Source organism: Falco biarmicus, chromosome 1 (assembly GCF_023638135.1).
Source record: "Falco biarmicus isolate bFalBia1 chromosome 1, bFalBia1.pri, whole genome shotgun sequence".
Taxonomy (NCBI): Eukaryota; Metazoa; Chordata; class Aves; order Falconiformes; family Falconidae; genus Falco; species Falco biarmicus.
Window position 1 is genome coordinate 46,234,091 of NC_079288.1, and position 25,232 is coordinate 46,259,322.

The 25,232-nt window shown below is 38.3% G+C and overlaps 1 protein-coding gene across 4 annotated transcripts in view; it reads left to right on the top strand.

Moving 5' to 3' along the window:
• The first annotated feature begins 601 nt into the window (after positions 1 to 601).
• FSTL5 (follistatin like 5) overlaps positions 602 to 25,232 on the top strand; it is a 322,895-nt gene continuing 298,264 nt past the window's right edge. For all 4 annotated transcript variants that reach the window (XM_056358066.1, XM_056358085.1, XM_056358076.1 and 1 more), the window contains exon 1: positions 602 to 894. The gene's annotated coding sequence lies outside the window, so the exon portion shown is untranslated. The remainder of the gene's footprint in view (positions 895 to 25,232) is intronic.

The window sequence follows — 25,232 nt, forward strand, 5'->3', positions numbered from 1 at the left end:
GTCTCGGCTGACCGAGGCCGGTCCCGGTGCCGCCCGCTCTCGGTGGGGCGGGCGAGGAGCGCTCCCTGCCGCCGGGCGCTGCACCGGGGGGCGCTGGGGTTACGGCCCCCCCGGGCGCTCAGGTGGCCGCCGGACAGAGCAGTACCTGAGTGTTGCGTGGCCTTCACCGCGCTTGGGTTGGGACCTGCGGCTGTTCTCCAGCGGCGGCCCTTGCTGCTGGCGGCCGTGCCGCCATCTGCCCCGGAGCTCCGGTGCGGAGGGGACGTCGGCACCCCGTGTTCCGCGGGGGCGGCCGGTGGCAGGTACGGGGCCGGGACCGTGCCCGGCGGAGGGGAGGCGGGTGCCGCCAGGGAAGCAGCCCCAGCGCGGGCGGGGAGCCCCGTGGCCGGGGGTGAGGCACGACCCGTCGGATCTCCCCGTCCCGTAAAAAAGCACAGTCGCGGCGTTTAAGTGGGAAACGGAGGCTGGGGGGAGTCGGGAGCAAGTTTTGGCGCACGCAGGGTGCTGGCTGCGGCGGCGGGGCGGGGCCCGGGGCGGGCCGGGGGCGGGCCGGGGGCGGGGCGTGCCGCTCGGCGCGGCGCGGAGCCGGGCGGGGGCGGCAGTCGGGCTCGGCGGCGGCGAGCGGGGCCGGTGCTGTCCGCGCGCGGCCGGTGCTGAAGGGCGGGCGCCCCCCGCCGCCTGCCCGCGCCGCTGGACCGGGACCGCGCGCGCCTGCTGGCGGCGGGAAGCGCCGCACGGGACCTGCCGCGAGCTCCCCGGGCCGGCCGGCTCCCGGGGCAGCGGGGCGCTCCGCGCCTGCCCGTTCCGGCACGGGGTCCGGCGGCGAGTCCGCTCTGGTGGCGGTTTGGGTTTTTTTACGTTTCCCCTTGCGGACTTCAGTGACTCCTGCATAAGGTAAGCGGCAACGCGCGTTCATTTATTTTCTGTTTAGTTGCTTCGTGCAAGCGGTGGCGGGTGACAGCGTGATGGAGGAGCCGGCGGTTACCGGCAGAGCAAAGTTGGGAGCCCGTCAGCCCTTAGGTCAGGGCAGGGGCGATGCTTCGGCAAGGGGTGTGTGGTGTGCAGCCTTCGGTGAAAAGGGGTCTGCAAACAAAGGGTTGGTTTGGAATGAGAAGTTGGAGGCTTATTTTTCTTGAAAACTTGCTGTCAGGATAACGTTTAAATGTTTGAAAATATTTTATTTCAGAAATCTCGAGTATTATGAAAAGATAAAGGTATTACAGGAGGTGCTTTGCAGACGCAGTGGGGTTGGGGGGGTGGGTGAGTAAAGCTCGAACTGATTCTATCTGGGGGAGGAGGGGATGCGTAAGGTCATTCTGGGAAGTAGAGAGCAAAGTCGGAATTAAAGCGGATTTCAAAGCACAGCCCCACGTTGCTCGGTGTCCTCGTGCGTGCCTGCACGCGTGCAGCAGCGGGGCAGGGACCCCCGGCTGCTCGGCCGCCAGGGCCATAACGCTGGGAACTCCCGATCCCCAGCTCCAGGGGAGGGTCACCCCTGCCTCTGCCTCCAAGGTCAGCGGGGGCTGCGGGGGCTGTGAAAGTTGTGGGTCGTTTCCTTTGATACCGACTGAAGAATGTCAGGCCTTCCTCTAGCTTACAACTAGGTGTAAACGCGGATCTCTGAATAATACCGTATTATGTTGCATTATAGGACTACCGTTGTCAGTAACTGAATGGAACCGGGCAGGGTGGGCAGGTGAAATGCCTTGCTGTTTCGGCGGTGTTTAACCCTTTGCAAGCTTGGTGGGGTGCTCTGCTTCACAGAGGAGTTTTCTACTGCTTCTGTGGTTTGTCAGACTTCTGCACAGGCAGGGCAGAATGCTACGCAGGGGTTTCTGCATGCACAAACAGAAATCCCTGCGTGGCACTCTACCCTGTGTGTGCAGAAATCCCTGCGTGACACTCTGCCCTGAGATTAAGGCTGATTCCAGAACAAATGGGCTGCTGCTGCTTATAGCCGGTGCTGCTGAGATGGCTGAACAGAACAAGCAGGCAAATGAGGTCCCCACCCGGTATTTTTTAGCATTGTGTAGCACTTCATACTCTTGTGGCTGTGATCAATTTTCTTTGGAACTGGGACCTAAACTACAACGTTTTTTTCACATCGTTGTCTTGCACAAGTGTTAGCAGTTGTAGTAACTATGAGCATCAGATAACTTCTGCTGATGAGATGAAGCTGATGAGACTGTTTCATATTATTATAGAATTGTTATACTCCTGAATAATTTATATAATGTTGAGGTGGGTTGTTTTTACTGAATATTTTTATGAGCTAGAATATAAAGATAACCATCAGGCAGCAGCACAGAACTACCGAGGAGTAAAGTTGAAAGCAAGCAAATTGAGAAGAAAGTCTAGGCTGCCAAGGCTTTAATGAAATTTAGAATTAGGAAATCATGTGTTTTACTGTTCCCTTCCCCCCCGCCCCCACCCAAATTATGAAGCAGCTGTTGCCTTCCTCTCTCAAATGGTAGGGAAAGAAAGTTTATTACACAGTACTTGCGCTGGTGACAAATCTTTATTAATAGTCTACCCATCAGCTAGGACAGCTCTTATCATCTGTCATTGGCAGGAATATTAATTTGCTTTGAAATGTTTTGATATAATTTTAAATAGTGATACATTTATACTATGAAGATTCAGGATGCTTGCTTTCTACAGTAGACATTACAAATATATTTTGGAGAAGTTAATTGTGAAGCATGTGGTGCAAACAGTGCTTTAACTGAAAAAAAACCCCACAACTTCTCAACAACAAAACAACCCCAACCCATTAATTATATAGCTGAACTTCTGATGTTTAGCTGGAAATATACAGGGCCTGAATCTGCAAATCCTTGTACATTTGAGTAGCCTTTGTTCATACACATAGTCCTGTTAACTGCAAAGGGACTATATCCATTATTACCCGAGTAAAAGTCATTGATCTTGCTGAGATCAGTCATTTTACTAACATCAGACAGATGATCAACTTTTGTTGATGTTAAGATATTAATATTGTGCTTTTAAAATTATATCTTATATCTGGTTGTATTCTTTATGTAATGTTTTGCCTTCCTTTGTGTTGGGCTGCTTTATTTTGTAAATCATATTTTTAAAATGGGCATTTGCAATGACACGTAGACTCTCAAGGAAGTGAAATGGCACTGCTATTTTTCAACAAAATGGTGTTCTAAATATACGTATACATCAAGTGTTGTTCATAGACATTTTGGTCATCTGTTCTAGTTAGAAAAAGTCTGTCTTTAGCAGTAATCCTTCTTCTCGCGCACCTGTATACTTGTAAGGAAGTGATTTTGTATAGTGTGCAGTTTCGAGATCGCAACAACCCCATTCAAAAGTTGGAGAAAAGTGTTTCCTAATGACTTGGTCAAACACCTATCTACAGAACTAATGCCATCTCGGGGAGGAGTTCTGTTGTAAAATTGGTACTCAGGGAAACCACCTGTTTAAAGTGCTGCTTTATAGACCCTGATTACATGGACCAGCACACAAAGATGTGCACAAGGGCATACACTTGGAATTATTGATGATGTCAACATACATGCAACCTGTCAGGTGTCCTAAGCTTACATTTCATAGTGGATCACATGGATATTTGCTGGGTTATAGACTTTGACAGTAAATGGTACTCAGTAAAAACCAAAATCCTGCGGTTTCTCCAGTCTAGGTGTTCCAGATCTATCTCATCATGCCAGTTTGTCATCCTGATTGTGGGGTGTGTGTGAGTTTATCCAAAAAACCTCAGTATTTTTTTAAAAAAGCAATGATATTCAATCCTAGAAAAAAGAACTGTTACAGTCATATAAATTATGTCTCTAATATATAGCAAACTTTTTATTTTTGCCAGGATAAATGCATGCAGTTCTAAACTGTTGTCTTATACAACATTTTAGAAAATGTACATTTTGTGTCGCTCTTCTCTGACTTTCAGAGACTGTAAAATAATAATGAAGGTAGGTTTCTGCTTGGTTTTGTTAGTTTCAAACCTAAAAAAAAAAAGGTGGAGTTCCTATAGGAATAGTTCTGCCCTTCAATAACTCTGAACTTGGTTTAAAAATTACAAAGGTAAGAGGTCAAATTAAACTTAGGTGGCCAATTGTGAATATTTGTCTCCAGACCGGCAAATGTTGTGGGATAATTCAGGACATTAAATATCACAGGAATGAATCATGGGCTCTAGGGGGAGTAATGAATCAAATGCCACTCTTGACTTTGTTCTTCAGTTTTTCTAAGCAAAAGCAGGAAAATAATCGTTAATTATTCAGTGTAGCTTGGCATACTGTGCTACATAATCTTAAAGCAAAGCAAATAGTTTAGCAAGTTTATTTTCAAATCTGTTTAATTCTTTTTTATAGTTCAAGCTTTTTTTTTTTTTTCCTTTTTTCCTTTCTTCCTGAAGCATAGGCAATAGCTGTCAAGAAATGAAAAGGCTGGGAACTTGTTTGTCTAAGATATTATACATCTTTAACACAGCATGCTTTTCCTTGCTTACTGGTAGGCAGAAAAGACAAAGAACACTCTTCTACATTATTAGAAAAACAGTAAGTTGAAACCTCGTCTCTGTAGTAAAGAGAAACTGAGAAGGCTATGGGTTGAATAAGAGTTGTTGTTGACCAGCACCTTTGAACACAGTGCTGTATGAAACTCCCTCTGACATCCCCGATATCAAAGGTTACTAACGCCCAGGGAATGTATACAAGAGAAATCAAACCCACAGGCTGACTCTCTTGTGCTATTTTACAAATCCTTTTTTTTTTTTTAGGATTTGGGTTAATTGAGTAACCTCTAGTTAAAAAGTCTTGTCTCTTGGTAGGTAGGTTGTGTTCCTTTTCAGCACTTACATTTATTAACAGATGAGTCTTCATTTGGATGGGCCAGTGCAGATAAAGAAATGTTTGCACAGTTAGTGTGGCAAAAATGCACCCTGTGACCAGTATCTCTCATTTCCTGTTTGCCATTGATACCTCTGGTTGTATTGGCTGAGTATATTGGCCAAGAGATGTAATGAAGTAAGTTCAAATCAGCCAAACTGTTGCAGTCTATCCAGGCATGATTCCTTGCCAGGCAGGTGTGGGAACAACTTGAAAATATGTATGTATTATCGATTTTTAGCTCCATTAGTTAGCAATGTTTATGCAGGTATTTACCTTTACTACCCTAGAAATTATCATAGTAAGTCTATTCAATCAATCACTCTTTTGACCATACACTAAGTGTAATCATTGGTGAATTACTTGGCTGTGTTAGTGAGTTGTGCAAATCTTAAGAAAATAAGAAGTTCCAAAGAGTTAAATGAGGGAATAGTTGGCAATGCTTGCACTGATTTCTTGAAGTAGGTTGAAGTTCACAGTTTATTTGCATTTGAATTAATTGAGATTGGTGTCCAGCAGTGCTTTTCAGAACAGGCTTCAGAAAGACTTTTTTGTATAATAAAGTACTTGTAAATGTTAGTTGGAAGATGAAGGATATCTGAAATACTTCTTTCTTTTTCTGACAGAGCAAGCTTTTTCACTCATTTTCCTCTAAGTAAGGCTTATTGTAATTCTGAAATATTTTTACCACTGAATGGGCGGTCTGGTGTTAAAAGCCACTATCATTTTTAAATTAGCATATTAAAAACTTTCTGAAATAATTTTTAGTTTCTTCACAAAGAAGTTTCTAATACCTACAAAAAGAAGTAAAATAATCCTAAAACGGCTCATAAGATTAATCAGATAAAATGTTATTTCTTACTAAAAAAGGTCTTTTATTAAATGATAGGAATGCCTAGTTTATTACTTTGCATACTTTTGCTTCCATTAAGAAACATACTATTTTAGATACTTTCTGCATTGTAACTCTGAACTGTATGTATTTTCACCATAACAGAACTTTGTCTTCCTAAATTATATGTAAATCATTTTACTTGTAATCACATTTAAACAAATCAATGACCGATGAAACAAAAGCAGGTAGAAATTTTTCTTGTTTAATGATGGGTAGTGGAAATAAATTTCTTTTTCAAATAGTTTGCAGAATATGACGTACTTAAAAGTTGAACATTTCAAGTTGTATTTTTTTTTAAATATTATCTTTCATAAAACACCACTATAACCAACAATATATGTTACTTACGGGTTTTGCTAAACTTTTTCAAGCATAATTACTAGGAAAGAAAGAAAAAAGGCCCTTTCACATCATTGTGGCAGATGAATATAAATCTTAATTCATATGCAAAAGCAGTAAAAAAAAAAATAAATACAACTTTTGTTTCTATTAGAGACTGAGTATAGTACCACCAATACTGCAATTATATAAACAATCCTTTATCATGAAGACTGTATTTGGTGACAGTCATGCCCTTCCAGTGACAATAATAAACAGAAGCAACAAAAGTACTGGATGCGTGAAAATATCATGATATCTAAGAAGATTTCTTTAGGAAAAAAGGTAAACAAACTGCAGAAAAGTGGGCAGAGTAACTATGAAAAAGTTACTTCTTCTACCCGCTCTGGACCTTCCCATTTCAGTTTAGGCTTATTGCCTTTTTGTTGAACTCACTCCTGGTTATCTGTAGTTTCCTTGCACAACAAGAGGCAGTACTCTAGATGCGATTTAACTCAAGATGTTGTTGACCATCATTCAGAAAATTTGCAACATGTATCTATATACAAAGGCAAAAAGCAAATAAATAACTGAAGAAGATAAGTAAAACTGATTAGAAAGAAACTTCTTCTGTTTTATAGATTCCATAATTTTCCATGAAAGTTTTCTTTTTGTCCAGGAAAGCTTAGCAACATGGCCTCTAGGCAAGACCAGCATAGAAATACCTACATAGCTGTCCTACCTAAGGTGTATTTGTTCCCTGTGTGAACTCCAGATGAGAGTGCACCACATACGACTATATATAATTTTTAAGATTGTATTCTCTGTGTGGAAAAGTTACTAAAATATAAGTTTTCTTTTAAGAAATTAAGATGTACTTATTTTATTTTTTATGCAAGATTCAAACACCTTCAGTATATAAACAGAAGAGACTAGTATCTGCTTTCTGAGAACACGCTGGGTGTAATGGACAGCTCAATACATATGAATAAACAACCAACCTGCAAATAACTATCTTTTAGAGTAGTAGCAGTCCCATTTGCTGTTAATATAGCAGAAAACCACCAATTGTACTTAAGTAACAGAATAGATGCACCATGATAATTTTGAAAATGCTTTTTGCATTTGTGTTTTGCCTTCAAGAGAAGGAGAATTATTTTGGTGCATTTCAGTGCCTTTTTTTTTTTTTTTTCCTCATTTATGTATTGCCACTTCTATCAGCATCTAATTTTTCCCTTCTAAAAGTCTGGTTTAACTCTCAAGTCAATAAAACCAAGAAGCCTCATAAGACACAAAGTTTGTACAACATCTTGGTGACTATTCACTTTTTATGAAAGATTTAAGGTTGTTGAACCTGTAGAATGAAATCAGAGACCAAGCACCTTTGTTAAAAGCAGATTTTCTCAATGTTGTCCAGGTTCAGGTCTGAGAGGTGAATGCTCAGAACATGGTCAGAAAGACAGCATCAGTTCCAAATATTTGCCTCGTTAGCCCTGCAGTATTAATGGGAATGCAAACCCTGATAATAAAATGTAACATCTTCTTTTAACAGCGAGGCCTTCTTTTTTTCTTCACTGTTTCAAGATGGAAACATGAGTTCAGTTCATCTGTTTTAGCAGTGGAAAAGCCACAGAGAAGGAAGAAAGGCTCTTACTTGACAGCATTTTTGCCTTGTCCTTGTGAAATGGAATTAAGTTGTGGGGGTCCTCCCTCTCCTTGCAGCAGCCAAGGTTAGCATAACCTCGCCTTCGGTGAGAAATCGATGGTTTTCATCCTGAGGGCCGATTTCCAAATTGAAATACAGTTCATCACATTGCTGCTCTTCCCTATGATCAAGTTCTTCGACAGAGCTAATTGTTTGAAATAAACCAGAAGACACACAGCACCAGGTTGTGACAGTTTGAAGACTGATCATATTTTGCATTTATTTCCTATTCCTTTTAAAGTGAATTAATCTCAACTGGTATAGTGAGAGTTAAAATATTAATTTTAAATTTGTTTGTCCTCCAACATACATGTTATGGGTCTGTCTTCTATTTAATCTACCTTTATATTCTTATGTAATTCAGAAACCCAGCAATAATTAGTACTACGGTAGTATTTTAACATGAAAATTATATTTCTATTTTAATTTTTATGATTTTTGCTGCAGGCAGTTTTTTGATAAACAGTAATAATCTGTAAAAATTGTCGTACACATTGATGCATGGGGCTGATTTAGTTCTTTCCTTGGGACACCAAAATGAAAAAAAAAATGAACATTACTCCTGAGATTTAATTTTTGTATTATGCTAATTATTCTTTGAATTGGAAACAGTTTTTCAAGTGAATTTCAACTGTGTTGCTTAACTATAATTACATTTTGGTCTACTACTGTCTAATAATAGGCTGATTCTCTTCTTTCATGCTTAAAGAATTATTGTCACAAAAATATTTTAACAGTCTACATTTGTATGTTCTTATTGCAGTCAGGGGGTGTGGGGGGAGTTTAGCTGCACCTTGGGGGTTTCATTTGAAGTGCTTCAGGCGTCACATCTTAAAATCGGTGTCCCCTATGGACCAGAAATCTAATATTTTAATATATTTATGTCCTTTATATCTTTTCAGTGTGATAGTCACATTCACCTACTGCTCTAGGCTCTCTGTAATTTCTTCTGTGCATATGTAAACTGTGAAAAGGGCTTCCATGCTTGTTGTTGTAAAAATATATGTAGTAGATACAGTAAAAAGTTAATAAAGCTATACTGAAAATTTGATATATATATTCAAAGCCTCAGAAATCAATATCAAGAATAACACCCTGCCATGTTGTCATATTTCTGAGCTAGAACAGCTGCCATTATTAATAATGAGATATGAATGAAAGATATAATTCGCTGACTGTAATGAGTTAGTGTTTTTATTACATGCTACCTCTGACTCCTCCATGAACTATGTGAGGTAATATGGCCAGTGATTTTGGTTTTAGCATTCTCTGCTTTCCTTGTGAGACTAAAGGTCTAAATTTAGTGAGGTAGTCCTGCAATTTTGATAAATTGGGTGTTTGTTCCTGGAGTTATCATGTGTAAATTCTGGAAGAAACCTTGAAGATCTGATTGTGAAGCTCTTAATGGTTAAAACATAAACAGTGTCCTGTACCTTTGTTCTTTTTTTCAAGAAATGAAAGCGAACAGTAGATTGTATGCATGCATAGAAATTCTGAATTCTAAAAATCTTTGTTAAGTATTAAATTGAGTTTTTTCGAAGTGACTGACGATGTATATATAAAATATTGGAAAAATCATTGATTTGGTTTTTTTTTTTTTTTTTTAAGATTTAGAGACTCATTTTAAATTTCCCATACATCGGAGGTTCTTAAGGCCTCAGCTTATCAGTTTGATTTTCAACATCAGTTTTCTTATCCCATCATGCAACGTAAGGATGCTGTAGCACACTGATTTATATCCATTAACATCTCTGTAAGATCCCGTTTGGTGTTTTTAAGAAGGAAAAGGGTTGGTGATTTTCAGGGTTCTTTAGTGTTGGTTAGCCATTTCTCACCAGAACTGGATTTCTGAGGTGGCCTTTGGTAAGGTCCACTGATCTACAAGCCACAGCTACTTAGGGAGGGCAATAAGAGTACCATCTGCTGAAAGGAGTTATTGCTGTCACTCTTGTCGGTGAATATTCAGAGGCATATAGCTTCTCAGCATACTGTTTGTTCTGTGTATAGACTAGGTTTGTAAACCAACAATCATCATGAAATTTGCATTGCTTTTGACTAGTTTCTGAGGGATTGGTTCTATCACAATCCTGTAATAACTACATCAGAATTATTTGTATGTGATAGATGTAATGCATAACTAACTTCTATTTCTGGTATTTCTGTCCAGCAGTAATTACGCATGTTTGTTTTCCTGTGTTATCTTTACATTATTTTTTCTCCCTGCTTTTGATAGTAATTTATTTCACAAAAGGCCTCTATGAATAAAACAAATCAGTTTTTTTGGTGTTAAAGGTTGTGTATTTGATTATTTATAACAATTTTTAACATGTTCACCTTGTAGCCTTTCATGGAATACAAAATGTCAACTGTAAGACTTCATGAGTTAAAACACCTCCTTTCAAGTAAGTTAAACTGAGGCACAAAGAAATGGAAAAGTGCTACAGAAGAGTCAAACTCCTTTCAGTCAACATACAATGCAAAAGTGAATGAGCATGCAATGTGCAGTGAAGGTTAAGTTAATTTACAAAGATGAGTGATAAAACTGAAGCTTCAGAGTTGAAGCTTCCTGAATGAAAATGATGTGTCTAGGAAAGTACATTCATCTGAAGTTGTTAATAAGTGGAGGAGAAACAATCCAGAGAAAGGCTCTTGCATAGTAAATTATTTTTAGAATTTAATTATCCTTTATATAAAGCCAATCAGAGTGAATGTGTGTGTGTATGTGTAGAGCTGGAATTATCAGTATATGAAGAATTGATATCTTTCAGTTTTCAAACATGAAAAAGTACCTTTTAAGAAGTGTCACCAATGAATTTCTATTTTAATAAATTTCTGAGTTTACCTAGTGTGTCAAGATTATCAAGAAATGGAGAACAGAAAAGAAAAGGCTATTCTTTCTAGGAGGTGGACAGTAAGAATCCTGCTACTGCTTTTGGCTTGTACTAATATACATCTATACCCAGAAGAAGCCACATAACTGCTCACAAATGAAGGGTCAGAATTTGGCAGATTTGGGATTAAAGAAGAGTGGAAAGTAAAGACAAAAATCAAGTAACTGTACTTATAAATTAACAAAAGCTTCAGAATGTGCTCTTAAATATCCTTAGGGGAAAAAAAATGGGCTTAGAAATATTTTTCCTCTTGTTCCATGTTAAAAGACAGTGCTGTTTTTCTTTTCAGCAGGAATTAGATTTTACTTTAAAATACTTGGGCAGAGGGCAGAAGCCTTTGACATATCTCACTGGAAAAACGTCTTGTTTGCTGGGTATCATAACATTTGCTAAGAGTAAAAACATTGAAATAATCCTAAACCAGAGGAATATAACTCATGACCTACCAAAAGACAGTGAAATAATAAGGTCGTTACTTCCTTTAAAGACATAAAGGAGGGAAATAATCAACAACAGCTAAACTTGTGACGTTGTGGCTAATTTTTTTTTCTCTTAGTTTCTATTAGAAAAAAATTGTGGAATTACTTGTGGAGAAAGAAAGGGGGGGAGGGGGCGAGGGAAGCTTTTCTGCGCTCCCAGACTGACGGAAAACTGGTGAGGTTTCATTTACATTAATATTATCATAGCAGGTTTGCATCACTGAAAATATGAGGATATATCAGACACCATATGTGCAGCTCCACACTTAATTACTAAAAGAACACTTCTGTAATGAAGATTATGGCATTGTTTTGAAATTTGCTTCCTCCTCTTTATCCTTGCATGCATATTATTTCTGGCCATCTGCAGGAAATATTACAAAATTACAGTGGGTAACTAACAACAGAAGAATATTAATGGTAAAAGTCTGTATTACTGAAGGAGGTTCCTAAATAACTGGATGCTTACCAAGTGTGTTATGACCCACAATGTCAATCTAACATTTTCCATTATGTAATGAAATTAAAAAAAACCTCAAAACCTAGAATGCCGCTTTAGAATGGATGTCTACAACATCAAGCTAAATTACTGTCACACAGTGGAAACAAAACTTTGCAGATGTTGGTGGGATGAAAATCTATTACCTCTGTCTAGGTAATTCAGAGTCCTAAGAGCAGACAAGTTTTCCGTCTTGCAGGGTCAAGTTTATAGTCACAATAATATGAGACACATACCCATGTACTAAGCTTGCTTAAACAGCATTTCAATTATATCTTACGTATATTCATTTAGAACTTACAGTGCTCACTTTGACGTAATAGGGCAAGGAAAGCCATGAATCAGAGAAGCACCTCTGTATTTGCACATGTAAAAGTATTAAACTGTATTAATCCATTATTTTGTGGACAGTCACTAAATGGAGTTAGTGGAATAATTTAAAATATTCTTTGTCTAGTTGAATTGAGGATGCTTTTCCCATGTTGTGTGAAGATCTTGAGAAAGTAGGTGTGGTGCACAAACCATGTAAATAGTATAATTACTGAAATGTTTTAAAGACCAGTTTAGACACCCTTTAGTTTATCCAGACCTAAAAATTAAAATAAAGCTTCATTAAACCGCTAAGAAGTATCAATCAGCATGTACTGGAGTTAAGATTAAAAATATTAGTAAAGCTTTCATAAAAACAATATATTTCCGTTATTATAATACTTACAAAGAGAAAGTACTATACTATAAAACAAAAAGCGAATTTTTAGAGGTGTATTAATTGATCTGTGTTGAGGCCACTGCTGTTCCTTCTGTCCTGTTACCCCCATATTTCAGTGTTTCCTTTCCCTCTGCTGACCGACACTGTTTGTATGAGCTGGGCCAGGGAGCTGATCCAGCCGAATTTACCCTCTCCCTCCACTGCTGCCACCTCAGCTGCTTCTCGGCTGGAGTATCGTGGGCCAAGATCAGCTTAAGCTCTCATGAAACAAACTGGATTTCTTCAAAATTATGTAAAGCCGAGTTGAGCTAGTGAGTTACTGTGGCCATTCAGTGAGTGGGCTGTAACAACTGTCCAAGATAAGAGTTGAAAAGAACAGCACAGTCCTGTGACTTCAGTCACGCAGCTGCAGGTAACTACTCCCCCCCTCACCCCCAAGACATCGTTCTAAGCTTCTCTGCCAGGGCTTCTAGTGGGATCCTTTGTCCCTATGGTATAAATTCAATTGGCTGATAATAGTCTTATGGGACCGTTATAGTAAGAGTTTGCTGGAAAGTAAAGAGTTTTATAGCTACTTTTAGCCTCCCAGGCATGTTTCTGGTATCCCATTATGGTTAAAAACTCCAAAGTGCTGGAAGGGGCTAGCTGGCCTAGCTGTCTACAAAATGGTTCTTCTGGAGTAGTAGTTTTTAAATATGCCCTTTCTAGATTTGCATCTCTCTTGGGCTTTTTCAACAGCCAAAACTGGGGTAAAATGTAGACCTGAATCTAAGCTGTCTTTCATGGGTGATGTTCAAAGAAGTCAAGTAACTTTGGAAACGAGATAATTTTGGATTCTTTTAAGGGCTCTCTTTTTTTCCCCCCAGTATATTGTGTTTTATCATACTGTGCACTCACAACTGTGGAGAACTTGGAGGTTGTAGCATTATTATGGGCCATGAATAGAGAAGTCTGTTGTTTTGTTTCCCAGCATTCAACCCAGAAATTGCAGCCACTGGCTACAGTGCCAGCACGGTGTTGACAGTCCTTTATTAAGTGAGAAACTGGGGAATATAAGCAACATGCGTGGCTATAAGGGCTAGCTCCTCTCCTTCCTTAGCGTCATCATCCCTTCTCTTCATCTACTGCTCCATGCAAGTGAACCTGGTTCTTAGGTACAGTCCCCTTCATTTACTGTCTTTATCCTTCTTCGGTACTGTCGTCTTCCTGCTGGAATTTTCTATTGCTACAGGAGTAACTTGGTCCCAGGCCTTATTTTTGGAGGAGGCAGAGAGAGAAGGCTTGACTGGGGTTTGCCGTCAGCAGTGATTAAAGATGATCTGTGTGCTCTCTTGCTCTGGAGGACAGAAACTCTTAACCCCTCTCTTCATCGAACGTACTGATTGTCTCATTTATGCAATTGTATGCTTAAGATGCTGAAGATGAGAAAGGTGGATTTTTCCCTATAACTTTAGGCAGGGTAATACTGCTTTTCCACCATGGGCCAAAATGAGAGATTTTGAGACTGTGAGGATTATATGAAATTGATTAATATGAAAGTGATTAATTAAAGACAAAAAAGAGGCTTGCGTTCTTTTGAGTAGCCTCCATTGAGGCCCTTTTCTCTGCTTAGTAGCCATAGAAGAGCTGCAAGAGTACAAGTGTAATAGTTCTCAGATTACATTATGTGTTGCTGAACAAGATGAAAACCTGATTTTGGAGATTATATGTGCAGAAAAAACTTTCAAAAAGGAAAGAGAGCTTTTTGATTAGTCAGTGGTGGTTTGCAGAAATTCTCATCTGGATAATAAGAAATATTTGAAACTGCTGAAGGGTAGGCATTCCCGGACCTTTGAGATATGGACAGAGGCAAGAAGAGATTTCCATTCTAATTGTGTGGGGATGCTTACCTGAGTCAGCACCGCGGATGCATTCATGCCGACATTAACCGATTCATCAATAAAGGGGTGTGTGTAGCTGTAGTACTTGGACACTTGCCACCGGATGATCTGCATTTGTGGCTGAGCAGGAGGAATGCGATGTTCAGCAGTGTCGCCTGGCTCCTTGTCCTGGTGTTGCACTTCACGGTTGTTCTTGGCAACCCCAGAGTCTATGTGGTTGACTCAGAAAGTGGGAGCAGCATCAGGGTGGGATGAAAAAGGGAGCACAAACATGTCTTGGGGAGGTGGGGTGATTACTCTCAAGGCTGTAGTTTCAGAGCCATAATTTTGTGCGAAAAGAGAGATGGGAGGCTCTTGCCTGTACACACAATTCATACCAGATATGGTACGAAGTGTCTGGTGATGGCCATACCTAAGCCATCTGAGCTTTAATTTCTTGTTAAAATCTAAGGTGGTTTTTTTTTTTTTTTTTCTGTTAAGAGGCTCCTGATGTTTCCTGGCACGATAGGTAGTCAAAACTTAGTTCCAGTTGATTTTTGCATTAACTTTTCCCTTTATTTCTATTGTATAAATAAAACCGAAGATGTTAATCTTTTTGCCTTTCCAAAAAAAACCCAAAAACCAAGAAAAAATATTTAGAACTTTTTTCTTTTGGTCAACAAATGAACACAAAAATTTGTTGTTAATATATTATACAGTGGTGGTAGAGGAGAGACAAAATTAATTCCTTTCACATATTCACATACTGACAGTTTAATCACCATGTATTGGCTGCTCCTCTTTGTTTTCTATTATCTCCGTTTCACTCTTCTTGGAAATGACAAATTTTTGAGCTGGTGAATTAGTGAAAAATCTTATTTTACAATCCATTTTAGCTACAGGCTCATCAGGACATTGTAGGTTTTCTGGTTTACTGTCAGCTTTCCAGCAACCATTTGGAAGGCTTTTGTCTAGTAGATATATTAGACCAGTATAAAACCATAAGCAATAAAACTGTAAAATAATATAAAGCAGTTACAACATAACAGGAAATGAAGGTTCTGATCCTAATGAATGGGATTGTGAGCATACAATAAGAGAAATGCATTATCTTATTAGAAATATCTATGCAAAATTTTTAAAAACTTGCAGGTGTTCAATGAAAAATGAGTCTGATCTATAATGATGCACTAAATTTACTGTAAGTAGTAGAATGTAAAAGACCAAGTCAGCTGTCACAGTAAAAAAAACTTTTTTTCGTCTCAGCTATGACAGTGAAGGTGAGGCTTTTTTGTTCTATGAAATCTCAGAACTCTATGTGTTTGCTTCATATTCTAGCAGTCCCTTCATTTCATTTTTCATAAAGAGAGAAGATCCTTCTTTTATTCACATGGACTTTAACATCCAAGTGAAGCAGCAATTTTAGCAGACATCAGAGTTTCGATTCAAATAGGGGTCAACAATGTATCTGCAAACTTGTTCCCACAGTATTCCCAAAGAATGCCGCTAAGCTGACAGTTTCTGGACACTTCTCTAGTTGATGGATCTAAGAAAGCTCTTGAATACAACAAATTGCCCTGGCAACCCAAGCCAGTTTTGTGACTGACAGAACAAGTGCAATCTTCTCTATTTCTTTCTGACTATGCTGAATTCAGGCTCATGAAGAAAGTTGACCTTTGTGGCAGTAAAGAAGAGAGAGAGACAAGTCACTGCAAAGCAGGAAAAGAGAGGCAAAAACCTCCACAGCAGTTAAATTAAAAAAGAGAAAATGCCTATAACTATTTTAGCTATTCAATTACGGAACACTTTCCCCTATTTCTGTGTTTCAGTGGATTTGTCTGAGTAGACACAATTGTATTTTTTTTTTATTTTAGGATAATCACAAGCAATTTTGGATTTAATTCATTTTAGTTCATGGAGTTATTTTAGAGTTTTGTTTCCATTGTCACTAAGCCTTATAAAGTTTCATTGAACTTTTTCGTAGTAATTGTACTTTTTCATAGTAAAGCCCAATGAAGTTTCATTGAAACGTCATTGTCACTAAGCCCTATAAATAAGGTAAAATTCTGGACCCAACAGACTAAATGTGGATTTTAGAGTTGTTTTCATGTTTCCAATTAGGTTAGGATTTCATCTGTAGTTGACTTAATTATATTAATGCAGGCACTGAGGGAGAGCACTGGAGGGCAAATGTATTTTTTGTTCAATCCTGATAAGAACAGACCGCCCTCAGCTACAAAAAGTCCTTGTTTGTTTAAACAGCTGCAACATAACATCAGTCCTTTTGGTCACTGATCGAACTGTGGTTCGATCCAGTGATACCAAAATCCATGTGCATCTTTATTCTCCGCAGTTTGATGCTTTGATATTTGCTGTGAGTGTTTGTACTGTTATGTACATTCCTCTACATCATACCAGGGTGCAGCCACATCCTTCTGCGAAGTGTTCATCTGTGTTTAAGGAGGCAGGGAGCTCATGGTTCCTTGCATGTCATAGATGTTCCCGTATCACATTTCTCTCTGGTATGTCCTCTAGCTATCTTCCTATGCTACGAAGATTGCTGAAACACTACTTCCCCGGCCCCAGACTACTACCTTCTCTCTCTATATATGGTTGTTATTAGTATGTGGGTTTTTTCTTTAGGTTTTGCTTTTTTTTTTTTTTTGTTACTTAAAACCCCATTAGAGTTAAAAAACCCAAACTGCTCCATTCAAATCTTTGCCATATTCGTGGTGGTACTGAGCCACAATCTCCAGGTGGGTTGACTTTAAACCAGCTGAGTTATTGAAAAATCTCTTCCACTGGGTAACAAAGATGGGACCCATCTCTGTTGGCTAGAGCACTTCAATAGAGCAAGTTTCATAGACGTAAAAGGATAAAACCATAATATTAAACAGAATACTTACTTAATAGAAAGAGATTCTCCAAATTATCGTGGTAGTTTGAATTAATAGTAGGGATATTGTGGTTTAGCCTTCATTCAAGGAGTTCAATAACGCCAAGGCTTCATTGTTTTTGTTGGTAACTAATATTTTATCAAAACCCAAAACTTCCTTGCATAATAAAAGGGAGAATTAGGGGTGGTAGATTAGCATATCATAGCAAATATGGAGGAATTTTAGTCTTTAATTTAGCAATTTACCTGTTTTAAAGGAAGTTGTATCTTGAGTGGCCATTTTGCCTCCTTTAGGATGACATATTTGCTCAAAAATACAGGCAATAATTTACTATGGAAGTGTCAACAGCTGTTGTTTCTACTTATATTTATTAATGGTTGTGGTATTTTATTTAAGAAGACTAAATAAGATAAATATTTCGGGTTTCAGTTTTTTTCTAGCATGCACAGATTACACAGTTACACAGTGATGTATTAGGTGTTAATTTACAAATTTTGTAAATTGTTAACAGCACCAAAATATTTGTCTGACTGCTAAGCTGGCAGATTTTATATTTCTGATTTCATAAGATAAAGCAGTTGGAATTCCCATCGGTTGAGATGCTGCCATGATGATAAACATTAATCCTCCAGGATATTGAACCAGCTGTAACAAGCTTTCTTAATGAGGGAAGAAAGAGACTGTGTTGCTGACAGTATAACTTCCCCGGACTAGGACTTGGATGTGTCAACGATGGTAAAAACACCAGTTTTCTGTGGTTGATACTGAAGTCTCAGGGAAAAAATCAGAGCACCATGCACAGCTCAGTTCCATTAAATAAAGCTCCTCTGAGATATGTGAAATATAGTACCCTAATTTTTTTTCTGCTTTCTGTAATATTAAAGAAATTGTGAGATTGCAGTCATGAGATCATGTAAACATGATAAGAAAGATTTAAAATCGCAATTTCTCGTTTCATTATAATTCATTGGAACGTGGGTCACTGACACTAAGACATCTGGTGTCATCCTTTAAATAAATAAGTATACTTAAAACGGTAAGATCAAATTAGAGCATGAAGTTAGCAGCAAAGATCTCACCTAACATGTATCTCCACTGCATCTGTGTTCCAGGTGTTTTGGCCTTTCAGAAATGCCCTCAGCACACTCAGGCCACCGGGTGGGCTCAAGGGAGCCAACTTTAAGCCTTCGGGGCCCCTTCCAAAGAAGCTCTTCTAGAAAAGCCCTGAGCAGATGCCTCTGGGGGAGGGAGGAAAACCTGGCTCTTGTGCTGGTTGCTCACTACGAAGGTGCCCTGAGGGACCCATCTCAGAGCCACCTGTGTTTGTAAGGTCTAATCAAAGACCAAGCATGGTAGTACAGGACCAAAAGCACAGGGGTCTGCACTCCACCTTCTGCTTGTGCAGCAGGATAGTTTTGCAAATTAAATCAGGAAAGGACTGAGGGAGAGATGGATGGGAATCAGCAGAAGGCAGGGCTCATCTGGCATGGTGAGTGCTTTTTGTGAGATTTTTTTTTAAAAAAATTATTCCTCTCCTTGTGTGTTCGTGCACATGAGCTGTCAGCAGCATCGCTGGCTGTTCGGAAAGGACTGTGCCAGCCTCCTTCGGTGTGGGTGAAGGATGACGAGCGTGTGCCTGCGAAGCTGGTGGCTGTAGCCGCATAAAGTAGCTGCTGAGAGACAGAACAGATTGGTACACAGATGTACGAGCTGTTGGCTGCCGTGGCAGTGCTGCATCTCGCTGGTGCAAGCCCCAAGCCTGCTGTACATTGTTAAGGTGACCTAACAACTCCGTTTCAGAGCGTAGCTGCCAGTTCTGGAGGAGAACTAAAGGGTGACAGCGTGAGGTGCACTAGGCATGAAAGCTGGCAGCAAGTCCTGGGGGCAAGAGCTGCCATCACAACACTGTGGTCTGCTTTCCATGTAGCATTTCAGCGAGGACAAACGTAGCTAACTATGGATTATGCCTGCATTTATAGAGGAAAATCTGATACTGTGATTGCTTTACAAGAACCCTATTTTTGGTGTGATAGCACCGCCGGGCTGGAGGTACCTGCTCTGAGGGTTTGGAGGACGCAGAACCCAGGAGAAGGTGTGGGGGCACGAGCGGGAGGTACAGGAGGGGCAGGCTCACGGGAGAGGACACGCGTTTGGCTAAAACTTCTGCCACTTGTTCAAAGCTCGCGTAATGGAATAATCTCTGTTTGTACAAAACCCACCTTGTTCACAGATGCCTTTCTGCCATGAAACTATAATGGTAGATAAAAAGTGTTCTGAGAAAGGGTAGCAGAGTGTTCTTTCCCAGCAGGTATTTGCATTCATCAGTATATACAATGAAGTCCTCAAAGTCACAGGCAATGAAGCATGATTTATGCTTATTACTGTAGCTGTATTATAAAGCCATTAATAAGACTGAATATGGTGACAGAACTTATGTTTTTTTTTCTGATCCACACAAAATAGAAAATTTAATTCTTATTTCTTTTCAGATTAATAGTATGTAATAGACAAAGACTGACATGTCCTGAGGGTATACAGTACTTCTCCTTGATATGTTGAAAATGACCTTTTAAATAATGTCAAGTTAATATCTGATGCGTCACCTTTCTTAAAGGTGTGAGGAATGCAGTGATCTAGCCAGTATTTAAGATTTCATTTGTCATACTTTGTAGGTGCATTAAGTTGATTAAATCAGTGTATTGGGGTGCAATGGTCATACTTTCAAATTAATTACATTTCTGTTCTTAACGCCAAATATCCTGGCTAGTCACCATATACTAACACAGAACATGAGCATAATAGCTAAGGAATTTTGGAAACAATTTCTTTGGAAGTGGAAAGTTTCTTGATTTTTAATTATATGCATTTTAAAATAGGGCATTCTCATATTTAGGTATATATTTTTGCTCTTCATACAAACTCCGACTAAGCCAGGTTTCATTAGATTATTTTTTTTTTTTAAATGCACTGTATTGATATACTTCATCACATCTGGACTGGTTTTGTATAATAGGATGTTTTTCCAGTCTGGTTTGTGAAGATTACAGCATGGGAAGAGGTAAAACAGTGCTTAGTAAATATTTGCTAAACTCTCATAACAGCAACATCTCTCCTAGTCCAACAATTCCAGGCGAAGAGTCAGGCAGAGAACAAAATTTACCAATGGACTGCTGAAGGGATCTAGACAGCATAATGAACTTTGAAAGGAAGCACTCACCATGGTATTGTAGAATATATTAATCATGATTAGATATTCATAAGGAAGGTGTCAGAACTGGGATTTAGTTTGTTTTCCACAAAATATTGAATTTGCAAGGATGAAAAGCACTAGCAGGGGTGAAAAGGGAGATAGAGGTTCACATTACATTTACTTAAGAATTGAAATAAATTGTCTAACTCAGGGGTGACTAGCTCATCAACAGGGATAAATGGCAATTCTGTGAACTTTTCATGCAGTTTTCTTTGCTTAAAAAAACGTCACTGAAGAATATTTGAATTAATTTGTATAATAGTTTTTACACACTGTTTGATGGAAATAAAAATAGGTTAAAAATACCTTCCTTCACCACCAAAATTTGTTGATGCTGGTGGCTTAGGAGCTGAATAAATGAACTACTTATTTTCAGAGCAGTTATGCCTTTCTTACTGAGTGTAATACTGTCATTAATTTTAAGATAAAGCACACAATGTACATGGTGCACAGATACCATAAATATCTGTAATTTGTGCATATGCATATTGAAGTATAATGTACAGGGCCTGATATGTATCAGTCTAATGTGCCTTTGCTTACAGAAAAATTACACTGAATTTACTAGTGATAGCTAAAGTTCAAAGTAGCTAGATATTCAGTTTATGTAAGACTCTGCCTCAGACTCTGGATGTGCATTTGAATCCTGTCTGCATGATTAATGCTATTTGAGAGTTTGCGTGCAATGGAAATATTGAAGATTATTCAGCATCAACTACCCGACTTGGAAACAGAGGATTTAAGGCCGTAAAGTCAATAGCCTAAGCTAAGTAAAAAGGTAATATATGATTTTATGGTATTTTGCCTTTTTTGTTTTTAAATAAGTACTTTCATAGTACTTACTGAATAGTATTTAATAGTGTTTAATAGTAATTAATAATTGATTTAACTATAACTGAGCATCTTGCAGCATAAACCACTTCTGAGATAGTCTGAAAGTTTGAAGGCTCCAAGATTAGCCCCAGTTGCTCTGCTGAGCATACTAAATTGTGTTTGATTGAATTGTACCAAATATAGTAAATGACCATATTTTTAATCAAGAGTGTATTTTAACAAAATCAAATATTTCATACTTCATACATTTCAGTAAAAAAAAAATGTTACAAGGCCTTAGAACTAACTTAATACTTAAAAGATTTCAGGAGACCAGAAGGTAATACTCAGGTAATACTCAATCGAGAGCTCTAGAAAACAGCAGACTACTCATAATTATATTAATCAACATGTAAGTTGTTAGTTTCTCTTACCTGAAAATCCTTACAGGTATGTAAGAGCTGTATTGTAATATGTGGAACTTGTATTTATTTAAATATGTTGCATGAACAAACACACCCCTGAAAAAAAAGGTAAAGGTCAGGAATATATCTGCCTGACCGTCTGATCTCGCAGCACAAGCAAATTCACTAGAGTGCTTTCTTGGTGACACCTCAGCGATGTAGCAAGCCCAGGAAGGAAACTATATGTTCAACAGCATTTCACTGAAATTGTCGAATATAATTGAATAACACTTGCTTATTTCTTGGAATGTTTCTTTCAGAGCTGGTCTGTCCCTTGTCTTCTCTGGCTGTGCAGCTGCTTAATTCAGATCCTGTTTCAGTTTGTGGCAAGTCCCCTGAGACAGAAAGTGAGATTAATGCCTTATTCATCTTTGATTAAGGCACACACACCATCTCCCTTGCTTCTTCCAAAGTTCTCAGAAATATATATAGTCTGGGAGATTAAAGGAGAACTTTTTTTCTACTTTTCTGTGTGAGAGTAATGGCAGAAAAATGTAGAAGTTGCTTGTACTCAGGATCTCTATATTGGTTGAAGTCTCATATTTCAAAATATTTATTACATCTATATTGGTAATGCTTAAAGTATTTGATTTTAAGCATTTTCCTATGAAACAGTTTTGATTATAACATTTAACTGTATTAACCATTTGTTTGACTCTGAAATTCCTTAACCCCACGTATCTTTTGTTCTTGTGAATATGTAATACCCTGTGCACTTAATAATGCATGCTAACTGTAGTCATTCATATATTCGTATCTAATGATCTGTGAAGAAACGAGACAGCTTAAAACTCAGTATGTCGACCCTGACTTGGAACAAACAAACAAAAATTCAAATAAAAGTAGTCATATAATAAAAAACCTAAAAGTAACTGCTATACAAATATGTAATTCCTGAAGCAAAAAATACGGAAGAATGCTACCCAAACACTGAAACATAAAGTTCTGTCAGATTATAATCAATGACTAAACAAGATCAAGATCAGTAATGCACATTAGAGTTCAGAAATATGTAATTTTGCCCCAGAGTGCATGATATAAGCATAATTTAAAATGCAGTTTCTGATTGTTTGATAATATAACCACTAAAAGGAATGTAACCATTTGTGCTGTACTTCCAAATAGAAATAAACCTGGTTTTTTAGGTATCATGAATTTATCGAGTTGATACCTTTTTTCTTTCTGTTTCTTCATACACAGCAACAAAATCTGGAGTTGTAATAAAGCTTCAAAAACTGATTTTTATTCTGTCTTTTTAATTCAACTTTTTAACAATGTAAGTCTTTATGGACAAATCATACTTTTTTCTTAAAATAATAGCTTAATAATGGCATTGATTTAAGGAGAACTGTGGGTTTAGTAGTAGTTTTTAAATAAATAGCCACTTATGTTGTGCAATAAATTCAATAGAAAATGTATGATACTTTGAAAAAAAATGATTTTTTTTATTTCTGAAAAGGCAAATATTACTTTTGGGATGTTACGTGACATCTGTCCAAAAAGCTGACTTCTTTAATTTAAAGTTTAAGTGTTCATCCAAGTAACAGGCAATGAAGTCAGAAACTGAGCATGTAATCATTTTCTTTTCTTTTGGACAAGTACAAAGGAGAAGCCTTTCACGGTCAAACTATTTTCAAAATTGTAAGGACTCTATTCTTTTACACCACATGAGGCTAAAATATATGCCGTTCAGATGGGAGGGTGGTGGAATGTGGCTGCCCTTAATGTCTTCTGTGAATGACTGTTCTCCAATCTAATTTTCATTGTACGGTGAGATATTCCACAAGTGCACAAAGGGAACAAAGGTTCAACTGTGCATAACTAGTATTAGTATGCACAACTGCTAAACTAATCTGATTCTGTCCGTGAAAGTCAACAATAAACCATTTTCAATAACTGTTTTTCAACAAACAAAAATTAAGGGGTATTTTCTTTGAGATTATAAGTCAAGATGCTGATTTTTTATTATTTTTGTACACAATGGATTTATTGTTCCAGTAACGGTGATACTGAGAGCTAACATAGAGGCAGTGAAGGAAAATGCCATTCTGTTACATAGTTGAATTCTCAGAGTTCTGAAATAATCTTTTCCTGTGCTTCAAGTCGGTGAGCTAGATTTGTTGTAATAAACCCATAGTAAAGGTCCATCAGAACGTATGATTAGCAGTTCTGTTTTGGTGGATATATGAGGGGAACCTGAGAAATATTTTTTACTGTGTCACTTCCTATCATCACTTTAATATCCAGTTACTGAACAGGTATAAAAGAAAAGACATTAAGTTATTTATGTAAAATATCTCTCTCTAGTAGATCTTGTTGTCTTTGTTTCAAGTAATTTACTGCTTAATATATTCTGCAAGAGATCTCCTAGGAGAGATACCTCTACTATGTATATTAGAAAAGCTGGAGTAGTAGAAAAAAGGTACTTGAAGTAGGAACTGTTAGAATAAGCAAGGATGAAGAAGAAGAAATCTTAAATCTGATTAATAGGGAGACTCAAATGAGATTGGTTTTGGTGGAACAAAAGAAAGGTGGCGTCAAAGTAGTATGGTATATTAATATCAAGCTTGAATTTCAGTTAAAAGTATGAAAGCTAGGCAGGCTGGCGAAGTCAGCTAGAAGGAGAATGAAGCAGGCAGCAACCCCCAGTTTGGTAGACTAGTCCCCAAAGGCGGCTAACGGACTTCTGCAAGATCCGTTACTGAGACTCTGAATACAGGTAGAGCTAAAGTCCATTTCATACCTTTGCTATCTCCCACAAGAATTAATTTCATGCAGTCCCTGCCTTGAGGACTGCTGCTATATGAAGAATGATAGGAGTCAAACCAATGGTTTGTGTAATGGTATTGACAGGAGCACGACCGTAAATGATACTGAATAATAAGCAATCCCCACTTTGTTCACATTTTATGCTCAGCTGATTTCCTATAAAAACCAGAATGTTAGGCAAGACTTTAACATTCTGTACACACTCTGGGCTCTTAGGCCACACTTCCGATGCTTTATACTTATTCATGTGTATCTTTATTCTTATCAGAGGTTTCTACATTAGTAGTGTAAGTGCATTAGAAGCAAGATAGAAAGGGAAAAAAATAATACACTCATGCATAAGTCAGCCTGCACGGAAGTTGTTCATCTCTGTCCCATATTACAGGACTAAATAATATAGACTAAACAGAATGATTTGCACATATGTCAAAGTGATGAAGGATCAGTTTGCTGTGTTGACTTTTTGGAACAATAGTTTCAAAATGGATGATGAATATCATTAATAACTATCAAATATCTCTAATAGGTACTGAAGCCACTTATGAAATGTACATTTTTAGGTCCATTAGGAGACATAAGGAAACTCTCATGGCATATGTATCTATAAAATCTGTAAGTATGATTGTTATAGGCCTTCCATAGTTCTGATCTTATCTTTATGAAGGTATAATGTCTTTGTCCAGGCAAGAGCAGCTCTGATATAAATACTCTATGATTTTTTTTTCAGCAGCTCCTGCGAGCATTTTCTCATAAAATTCAGAATATAACTCTGTCAAGGCCTTTAATATTAGAAACAGTTCTACACATTCT